The sequence below is a fragment of the Pleurodeles waltl genome, chromosome 2_2, assembly GCF_031143425.1.
Source record: "Pleurodeles waltl isolate 20211129_DDA chromosome 2_2, aPleWal1.hap1.20221129, whole genome shotgun sequence".
Lineage (NCBI taxonomy): Eukaryota > Metazoa > Chordata > Amphibia > Caudata > Salamandridae > Pleurodeles > Pleurodeles waltl.
Genome location: NC_090439.1, coordinates 1134399779 through 1134409639, shown reverse-complemented (window position 1 = coordinate 1134409639; position 9861 = coordinate 1134399779).

Below are 9861 nucleotides of genomic sequence, written 5' to 3'. Positions count from 1 at the left end.
TCTTGCAAATGTCACACATAGAACCCAGGAGGCAGAGAAGACGAGGTGCACAGGGGTACTGTCGCAAACTGGGAAGGCAAGCTCTTACCTATGCCAAATATGGACAGCTGGACCCTAGGACAGTTGGGGTTGAAGGGGTCCACCACCTGTGTTCCAAGGAGCACGCTCGTCGCTGGGAAAGGAGTCCAAGTGAACCGGTCGTCATCTGAAATGGTGCCTGTAGATGCAGGGAGGTGACTCCGTCACCCCACGGAAGATTTCTTTGGTCCTTCAGATGCAGGATGGAGACAGGGAGTCCCCAGAGCGTGCACACCATGGAAACTATTGCAGAAGCTGGCTGGAGCTGAAGTTGAAAGTCGAAGTATCCTCTTCTGGAGACTTTGTTGCTATTACAGTGGTTCCTGGAGCAGTCTGCGGTCGATCTGAGGTCTGAGGATGAACCCATGGATGCAGAGGTTTCCTGATGAAAACTTGCAAGCAGAATCTGAAGAGAAACCCACAGGAGAGACCCTAAATAGCCCTGAGAGGAGCATCTATCAGTAGGGGTCTCTGATGTCACCTGCTGACACTGGCCACTCAGAGCCCTCCAGAGTGGCCCACACCTTGCAGAGCAAGATGGCTGAAGTCTGGGACACACTGGATGAGCTCTGGGCACCACCCCTGGGGTGGTGATGGACAGGGGAGTGGTCACTCCCCTTTCCTTTGTCCAGTTTTGTGCAGGAGCAGGGACTGGGGGTCCCTGAACTGGTGTAGTCTGGCCTATGCAAGGAGGGCACCATCTGTGCCCTTCAAAGCATTTCCAGAGGCTGGGGAAGGCTACCCCTCCCCAGCCTGTAACACCTATCTCCAAAGGGAGAGGGTGTAACACCCTGCTCTCAGAGGAAATGCTGTGTTCTGCCTTCCTGGCACTGAACTGCTCAGACCCCAGGAGGGCAGAACCCTGTCTGTGAGGTGGAAGCAGCTGTAGCTGCAGTGCAATCCTCAGAGAGCTGGTTTGGCAGTATTGGGGGTCCATGGTAGAGCCCCCAGGAGGCATGGAATTGGCCCCCCAATACCAGATTTGGAATGGGGGGACAATTCCATGATCTTAGACGCCTTACATGGCCTATGGTATTGACCTATATGTAGTGCGCGTGTGTAATGGCGTCTCGCACTCACGAAGTCCGTGGAATTGGCCCTGAACAACGTGGGGGCACCTTTGCTAGTGCAAGGGTGCCCTCACACTTAGTAACTTTGCACCGAGTCTTCAGCAAGTGAAGGTTAGACATATAGGTGACTTATAAGTTACTTAAGTGCAGTGAAAATGGCTGTGAAATAGTTTGTGCACTATTTCACGCAGGCTGCAGTGGCAGTCCTGTGAAAGGGTTTGTCTGAGCTCCTTATCGGTGACAAAAGAAATGCTGCAACCCATAAGGATCTCCTGGAACCCCAATGCCCTGGGTACCTAGGTACCATATACTAGGGACTGATAAGGGGGGTCCAGTGTGCCAATTGGAATTGGAATATGAAGTCACTAAACTATAGTGACTAGTTTGGGTAAGTAGAGAGAGCATAAGCACTGAGGTTCTGGTTAGCAGAGCCTCAGTGACACAGTTAAGCACTACTGACAACACACACATGAGGCCGAAAACTATGAGCACTGGGGTCCTGACTAGCAGGATCCCAGTGAGACAGGAAAAATACACTGACAAATAGGGTTTTCACTATGAGCACTGGTGTCCTGGCTAGCAGGATCCCAGTGACACAGTAAAAACACACTGACACGCATTCACAAACAGGCCAAAAGTATGGGTAACCATGCGAGAAAGAGGCTACTTTCTAACACATATTGTCTGTTAAGTCTGAATCTGTAGTGTACAGACACTGTAAAAGATAAACAAGTTAGCAGTCTGAGAGGGTGCAGTGCAACGTACAGAGCTCCTGACTTTGGAACTGGGGAACCGAGTTCGGGTCTCAGCGTCAGCTCTCATAATTCCAACATAAAATATGCTGATCGTAACAACTAAAATGAAACCATGGCAGTCTAAATAAAATACAGAAGGGAAACAATATTACAAATACATGGTGATCTGTACTGGCAATGAAAATTACAAATGCTGATCTGCAAATGCCGATGTGTACTGAAGACCACATCAAAGAAAAAAAGCGAGCAGTGCTGAGGTGAGGAGAGCAGAAAGGGAAGTGGGTGATCGTGTTTGCAAGGCTAGTAAACACAACTATCCTAAAACAGGATCCATGACAAAAGAAAAAAATAGTGCACCACAACTAACATAACTGGCCAAAGGGGAACTTATCCATGTAACATGGTCAGTCCCCAGGGCGGAAAAAACAGCCAAAAGGTTGGACAAATGTAAGCTATTCCTCAAAGAAACAACAGGAATTTCCAAAGGCAGAAGCTTGAAACAATGATAAGCGATGGGCGTGGTCAAAGCCCACAGAGTAGGTGACAGCATGTCTCAAAGAGACAGCGCATGCGCTGCCTAAGCTCGACTTAAAAACAGAAGGACCCAGGAGTGCCAGCCACGTTTATGGTACCCAGGTTGGGCGGGTAGGGCTAGCCTTCAAGTATCCTCCTGTTCTTTGTTTCTGTCACAAAGCAATGGATTATTTATTTGCCCTGGTTCCTCTCTGGTCTCCTAGTGCATTTGTGGATTGACAAAAATGTGTAAACAAAACACAGGTGTAAAATGTAGATTTCATAGGTGTATGTTTTTTCATGAATTAACCCCTACATTGTAGGGGTTTTGCCAGAATTACAGCACTTCTATTTAGGGCGTTTAAAATGCAAACACACAAAAAGAGTGATTTTATATTTTTATATAGCGCTGACAAGGTTTAACTAGGCACCATGACCCTGTACACTGCCTAGGGTTGTAAGCAGATTTTACACAGCTTATCTAGGAGACGGGCTAATACAGAGCATCATGTGGTCTTTTTTTTTTACAAAAATGGTGGCCAATATGAGAAGAAGGGTGCTGTTAATTATCAAAAGGAGGCGAAAAAATGCATCAGGCCAGAGACATCAAGTCTTTGCATGGCTGCAGTGTCAGAAAAGTGACGTAAACCATCACAGTCTTGAAAAACTATTTACTATCAAGTGCAAATATTGATTTGAGCTGGATAGAAGTCCATGCGTTTTGACGCAAAGCCCTAGCTACTAATAACAGTGGACAGTTTTCTTCCGTCAAAACAGTACATATCCTTGAAGAAGGTGTAACGTTTGAGAAGTTTTCTATTCTCATAAAGTTTTCAAACTTTGCATTTGTGCTGCAGTGTACAGCATACATACACGGGGGAAACGTTTTAAACCATGTCTCAGCATAGTATTTTGTACTGGAAAGGTCCCTTTCCAGTGCAAAACTTATGCTAGACATCATCATTCATGTAGACACCTTTGTATTGCGATGAAAGAATGTGTGTGTAAGCAAATGGCAGCCTGAAGTGCACCAGCGCTTGGGGAGAGAGTGCAGCAGCCTCCTATCTTAGTAGATATGACACTGTTCTGCTCTGTCTCTTTCACACAGCGCAGTATAGCATCTCTAGCTGCGCTGCATTGCGTAACTCTTAAATAAATTTACCCCAGACTCAGTACAGTAGGGGCATTAATAAACTGAGAACAGAAAGTAAAAACAAGCAGTGTTATAATCATTGAAACTCTTGAGGCAAGCGAAGGGTATGATTAATTCTGTTAACTAGACCCTAAAGCTCCATGCATAAAAAAGTCTATTGTTTGAAGAGTTGGGAACATGTTAAGTGTGCCAGAGTGCAGCAGGCGACAGAGAATGTCTGGGCACCGCCACTCATGAACTGTTCCCCAGGTGCTGCTCCGAAGGCAGTTGACTGTAACCCTAAGCTGAAGGCAGAATGGCGTATTCATCCAGAGTTGCATTTGAAATGCATTATGGTGTCCAACCTACTCACACCACGATCCAGACAGTAAAGGGTCATAGGTCCATGTTGTAAGAAGTCCAAACCACCCACACCGGGGTTCCATGTGGTAAGAAATCCAAACCACCCACACCATGGTTCCCTGTGGTATGAAGTGCAAACCACCCACACCATGGTTCCCTGTGGTATGAAGTGCAAACCACCCACACCATGGTTCCCTGTGGTATGAAGTCCAAACCACCCACACCAGGGTTCCATGTGGTAAGAAGTCCAAACCACCCACACCAGGGTTCCCTGTGGTATGAAGTGCAAACCACCCACACCATGGTTCCCTGTGGTATGAAGTGCAAACCACCCACACCATGGTTCCCTGTGGTATGAAGTCCAAACCACCCACACCAGGGTTCCATGTGGTAAGAAGTCCAAACCACCCACACCAGGGTTCCCTGTGGTATGAAGTGCAAACCACCCACACCATGGTTCCCTGTGGTATGAAGTCCAAACCACCCACACCAGGGTTCCATGTGGTAAGAAGTCCAAACCACCCACACCAGGGTTCCATGTGGTAAGGAGTCCAAACCACCCACACCATGGTTCCCTGTGGTATGAAGTCCAAACCACCCACACCAGGGTTCCATGTGGTAAGAATCCCAAACCACCCACACCATGATTCCCTGTAGTAAGGAGTCCAAACTACGCATGCCATGGTTTCAGATAATAGAGTGCAAATCCCTAGGACATTTGCACGGGGAGAGAAACTGAGGCTCTTTACCCTGCCCCCCATGCTTTTTGGGGCCCTGTGGTCCTGTTACAATGCTGATTAGCCACTGTGCCGTGGTGCAGTGCTGCTATCTTTGAAGGAATACTCCATGCATGCCATGACTGATACATAACTTGCGTTGTGCCATGCAAAACATATGTTTACTAATGTGATAAAAACCAAGGTAATAATGTTGAAACTAGGTTTGCACAAAAGGAGATCTTATAAGATAGATGGGGATTTGCTAGAAAAGGTTGAACAGTTCAATAAGCTTGACTTGTGTTTTCATCACTCCCTCAGTTGCAAGTCTCGTTTGGAGAAATCAATAGTTAGGTTTAGATCATGCAGCAATGCTGTTCTTAGATTTGCCAAATGCAAAGGCAGACATCAACTAACTGCTTTCTTAAAGGTTTAGAGGTAGAAATCAGTTACAGTACCTCTCCATGGCTTTTTGATATGGGTTTATAACAAAGTCAGGGAGCTGCAAAGCATGGAAAATAATTTCCTGCATATTTTGTTAAAATTGGGTCCTGGTGCCTGCTATTCCCTCTGTATACAGAACTCGGTATATGACCTATATCAGATATAAGCACCTTCAGACCTGATTTATATTGGATCTGTGTAGTAAATAATGGATAGCATATAAGACTTTATTGCTTGGTAAAGTGCCCATGACATGGAACAAGTCCTGTCCCACCAAGATCCAGGCAGCAACTTACAAACCTGTCATTGCTAGAACCATAGATAGACAAGTTCCATTAGGAACTTATGACTTCACAATATACCTGTCCATATTCAAATGTACGTAACATGTAATATCTTCAAACCAAACCCTTATGCCTGCTACATCCATCAGTGTATAAGTACAACAATCCGTCCAAACAGAAACCACCTGGCAAGTGTGTATTTGCAATCAGCTGTGGAAGTATTACCTTTAGAATGCATAACAGGATATAGCTGGGAGGTGGGTGCATGGGAGAAAAGTACTTATTGCTAAAGGGTTGGATCATCTCTGGAGCGACCCCAGTTGAATAAATGGTGAAAGTACTGCAGTATTAAGGAGGCTAGCTGGCATTTGAAATTCACTGTCGCTAGCAGCAATATGAACCCTCTGACAGCCAACTATTTTGAGCATGATTCTTATCGTCTAGGCCAAAATATAAACTTGCTACATTTGGAACTAAGACATACCTTATAACTCAAATTTAGGCTTGGAATCTTTACAACTAGAGTTTATTGTTCCAAATGAGTTTGCACATCTGTCTCAAGATTGCACATGCACACTTTAGGTGGCAAGGACACAATATCACATTTCCTGCTTTTTTTCACAAAAACATCCGCCCAAGACAGAATTGGCATTGCACCTTGTTTAGAAGTTAGGAACAAGGTCCTTTTGTGATGCCTTATCACTGTTCTATACGACACATGGTATTCATGTAGTTTGCACTGTCGCCTCTTACATACGGTTTGCTTTGTTTATTTTGAGAAAAGAATAAACAGAAAGCTGAACCTAGTGCCTGTTAGGTAAACTGATATTATCTGTGCCATTGATATATGAAGTGTTTTATGTATCCTGAACTGCAATGAACAGTGATGTGGCTTTATTGTTCCTATTGTGATTTTAATATGAACTTATCATTTGTTAGACTTATTGTGTTTTTTGTCTGATTTTTTTTAGACCCATCGCCTTATTTCTTTTTTTACACTGTATATTGTTTGAGTATTTGTGTTAGTGTAACATGTGAAGCCATTGCTAAATGTATAAATGTTATTATTGAATAATCATTTACTATTTTTTCACTATTGTGTGTTACAGCACCTTTTGTTTAATATCTTTTTGGTCTATCTCCTAGAACTACTGTGGTTAGTAATAGAATATGACAAAGGCATATAATTTCCACTGTTTTTCACTTGTGCCCTGTAAAGAAACAAAGAAAGGTACCTCAACATATGACCCAGTCCTTAAATCCTCCCCTTTCATTACTACATTGACAGGCACTCTCAGATGATTCCTATGTCTTAGACGTTTGCCATGGGATAATCTAGCTTTTAGCAAGCGTGCTACTAGACGTCTCTCTGAGTGCCTCTTGGTGCCCATGGTTAAGGATGCTGAGGGACCGTCTCATCAGGCAGCAAAGCCTGGGTCTCCCCATCAGTGCCCTGTTAAATCTGAGGCAGTAGACGCTGCTGCTTCTCCAGGTGCTACGCTCAGCCCCACAGCACTCAGTACTGCCCAGTCTGGTACTCTAGGATAGCTGCATGTGATGCAGGGGCCATGAAAGCGGTTGCTCAAAGTTCTACAACCCCCCTGGGTCCATTCAGTAAACTCTTTAGGGGCGAGGCCAAGGAGAAATTGGGGTTGCATATGCAAGGGTGGAATTATGGGAGGAGAATGTAGTAAATTCCTGCTGGAGATCTTTAAAATTGGTGGGGAATAATACATGGTTGACCCCATTTTTGTCTACATTTGCCTTTAGACTTGCCCATATATTAAGAATTAACTTCATGGTTCCAATGCCAGCATCCTGTTATGGGTACCCCCTATGGAAATATTTACATAAAATATTCTGGTACCAGAACTTTAACATGGATGGCCCATGAGTCAAAAATTACCTCCAGTATTTCAGAGGCAGCAGTTTATCATGGTTTGCTTCCCCCAACCCGCCCACTCATCCCCAGTATGCCACGGCCCGCCCACTAATCCCCAGTATGCTAAGGAACAGAATTGTATCCAAGATATCAGCATTTTGACATAGGTGTATCTTTATGTAAAGTATTTCTTCCAGTATTTCAGGGTCTGCATTGTGCCTTGGGTGCCCTTCTTTGTGCCACAAATGCCCTCCATAGTCCCAGTAAAAGCATTTTGCCACAGTTACCCCATGCCAAGAATTTCCTCTAGTATGAAAGCACCAGCATTTTTTCACAGTCATGCTAAGAAATACTTCTAGTATGCAATGGCCTACATTTTGCCGTGGGCCTCCTTTCTTTTAGAGTGAATTATTTCCATTATGCCAGCAGCAGCATGTTATCTTGGGTGCGGCCATAGCCCAGAATTATATTGAGTACGTCGTGGCCAGCTGCAGACTCACAATCATAAACGGGTAAACAAACACACTCTTACTTACTCACACTCTCATTCATACTGACTGGCTCTCACAATCACTCTTTTACCCCTCTCTCATTGTAACTCCCTATCAGTTACACACAAAAATACTCATACAAGGGCATCATCCTGGACTCCTCTCTATCCATGACAAGCCAAATCAATGCCATCTCTTCATCACGCTTTCACACCCTCCGACTCCTGCAGAAGATTTTCAAGTGGATTCCCTCCGACACGAGGAAGACAGTCACCCACGCACTCGTCAGCAGCAAAATGGACTACAGCAACACACTCTATGCCGGTATCACCAAGAAACTTCAATCAAGACTACAAAGAGTCCAGAATGCAGCAGCCAGACTCATCCTGGACATCCCCCGACACAGCCGCATCTCCTCCCACCTTAGAGACCTACACTTGCTCCCAGTCAACAAGCACATCACATACAAACTTGTGATCCACACCTACAAGGCACTGCACAACATAGGACCGGCATACTTCAACCACCGCCTCACCTTCTACGTACCCAACAGACATCTCCACTCCTCCCAGCTCGCCCTTGCAGAAGTCCCCAAGATCTGGAAAAGCACAGCAGGAGGAAGATTCTTCTCCTACCTCGCAGGCCGGACATGGAACACACTACCTCTAAAGCTCAAGCAGATCGCATCACTGAAGCAGTTCAGGAAGGACCTCAAGACCTGGCACTCCGACTGAGGTGCACACCCACAAACAGCGCCTTAAGACTTTATGGGTGATTAGGCGTGCCCTACAAATCAATGGTTGACTGACTGATTGATTGTTCTCACTCTCACTTAAGCACACACCCACTCTTTCACACTCGGGCCCTGATGCAACTGCACCTGCTGCACCACTGATAGCTACACACCTAATGCCCTTTCCCACCCTCTCATAATCTCCATTCACTCACTCCTTATAATGCACTCACACTCTTTCAACCACCCCCTCACACTAACTTACACTTATTCATATACTCATTCAAATTCAGATTTCCATTCACTTTCTCTCTCATTGACACTCTCAAATACATTCACAGACAATCTAACGTAATCTCAGTCACTGTCAATCACTCACAAACACTCTCACAAATACAGACATCTGCACAGAGCAACTTCATTTTTTTACCTACCTTGTTTCCTTAAATGGCAACTTGGAGATTCCATTGAAGCAGTTGAGCATGAATCTAGCATTGGACATTATAACCAGTAAGCCATGATTCCCAACAAGGAGCCAGATGAACGAGGAGACAGACAGCAGCAAGGGCAAGTTTGAAGAAAGGGAAGGCCCGCCTCAATCCCTTTCTCAGCTTCTTGATAGGACTAGAAGCACAGCCCTATATGAAGTTAGGACTGTGCTTGGGATCCTGCCCCTGCTGCATTGCGTGGCTCGTCATTGGCCTCAGGGATGCAATGACGTGCACCATGACAGACATATTTTAGCAGGTATACTCTGCTGCCTTAGGCATGCGCAGTACATTTGCTAAATAAATGGATTGTGCCTATGTGAAGGGGCCGTAATTGAACTACGCCCTTCAGACATGCGCAATCCAGACATCCAGCTAAGGCTAAGGTTTTTTTTCAAAGCACTGTAGCTGGATCATGCTTTAGCCCCTCCAGCCCCTCCCCTTCCTCCTCTCATCAGGAGCCTGAAGAAGAGGCTGAGAGGGCTGGCCTGCATACTGGCAGTGTTCATGAGAACATGAAGCTGCTGCTCTGTTAACGCTCTAGCAGCAGCAGCAGCAGTTTACTGGAGATGCTGGCTGTTGCCCCTCCCCAGATAAAAGTAGGCATTTTGTTTTAAAGGTTTCTGATGTCCGTATCGGGGATAAGGGTAGGTATGGACTGGAACGGATAGAGTACCCCAGGAAGCATGTTCAGTTTGACCACTGATACACCTCAACCAGGAAATGTAGAGGGGGTCTCCATCTCTGTAGGTCCTCCAAGATGTTGTGGCGAACAGTTGGCCAGCTGACCTTTCTCCAACCATGTAGGTGGGGAGTGATATAAAGGTTGAGATAGAGAGTAGACTGGGTGGGCATGTGGAAGAGGGCTAGGGACCAGAGATGGGTTTCAAGGGCTTTTGTAATAAGATTTAT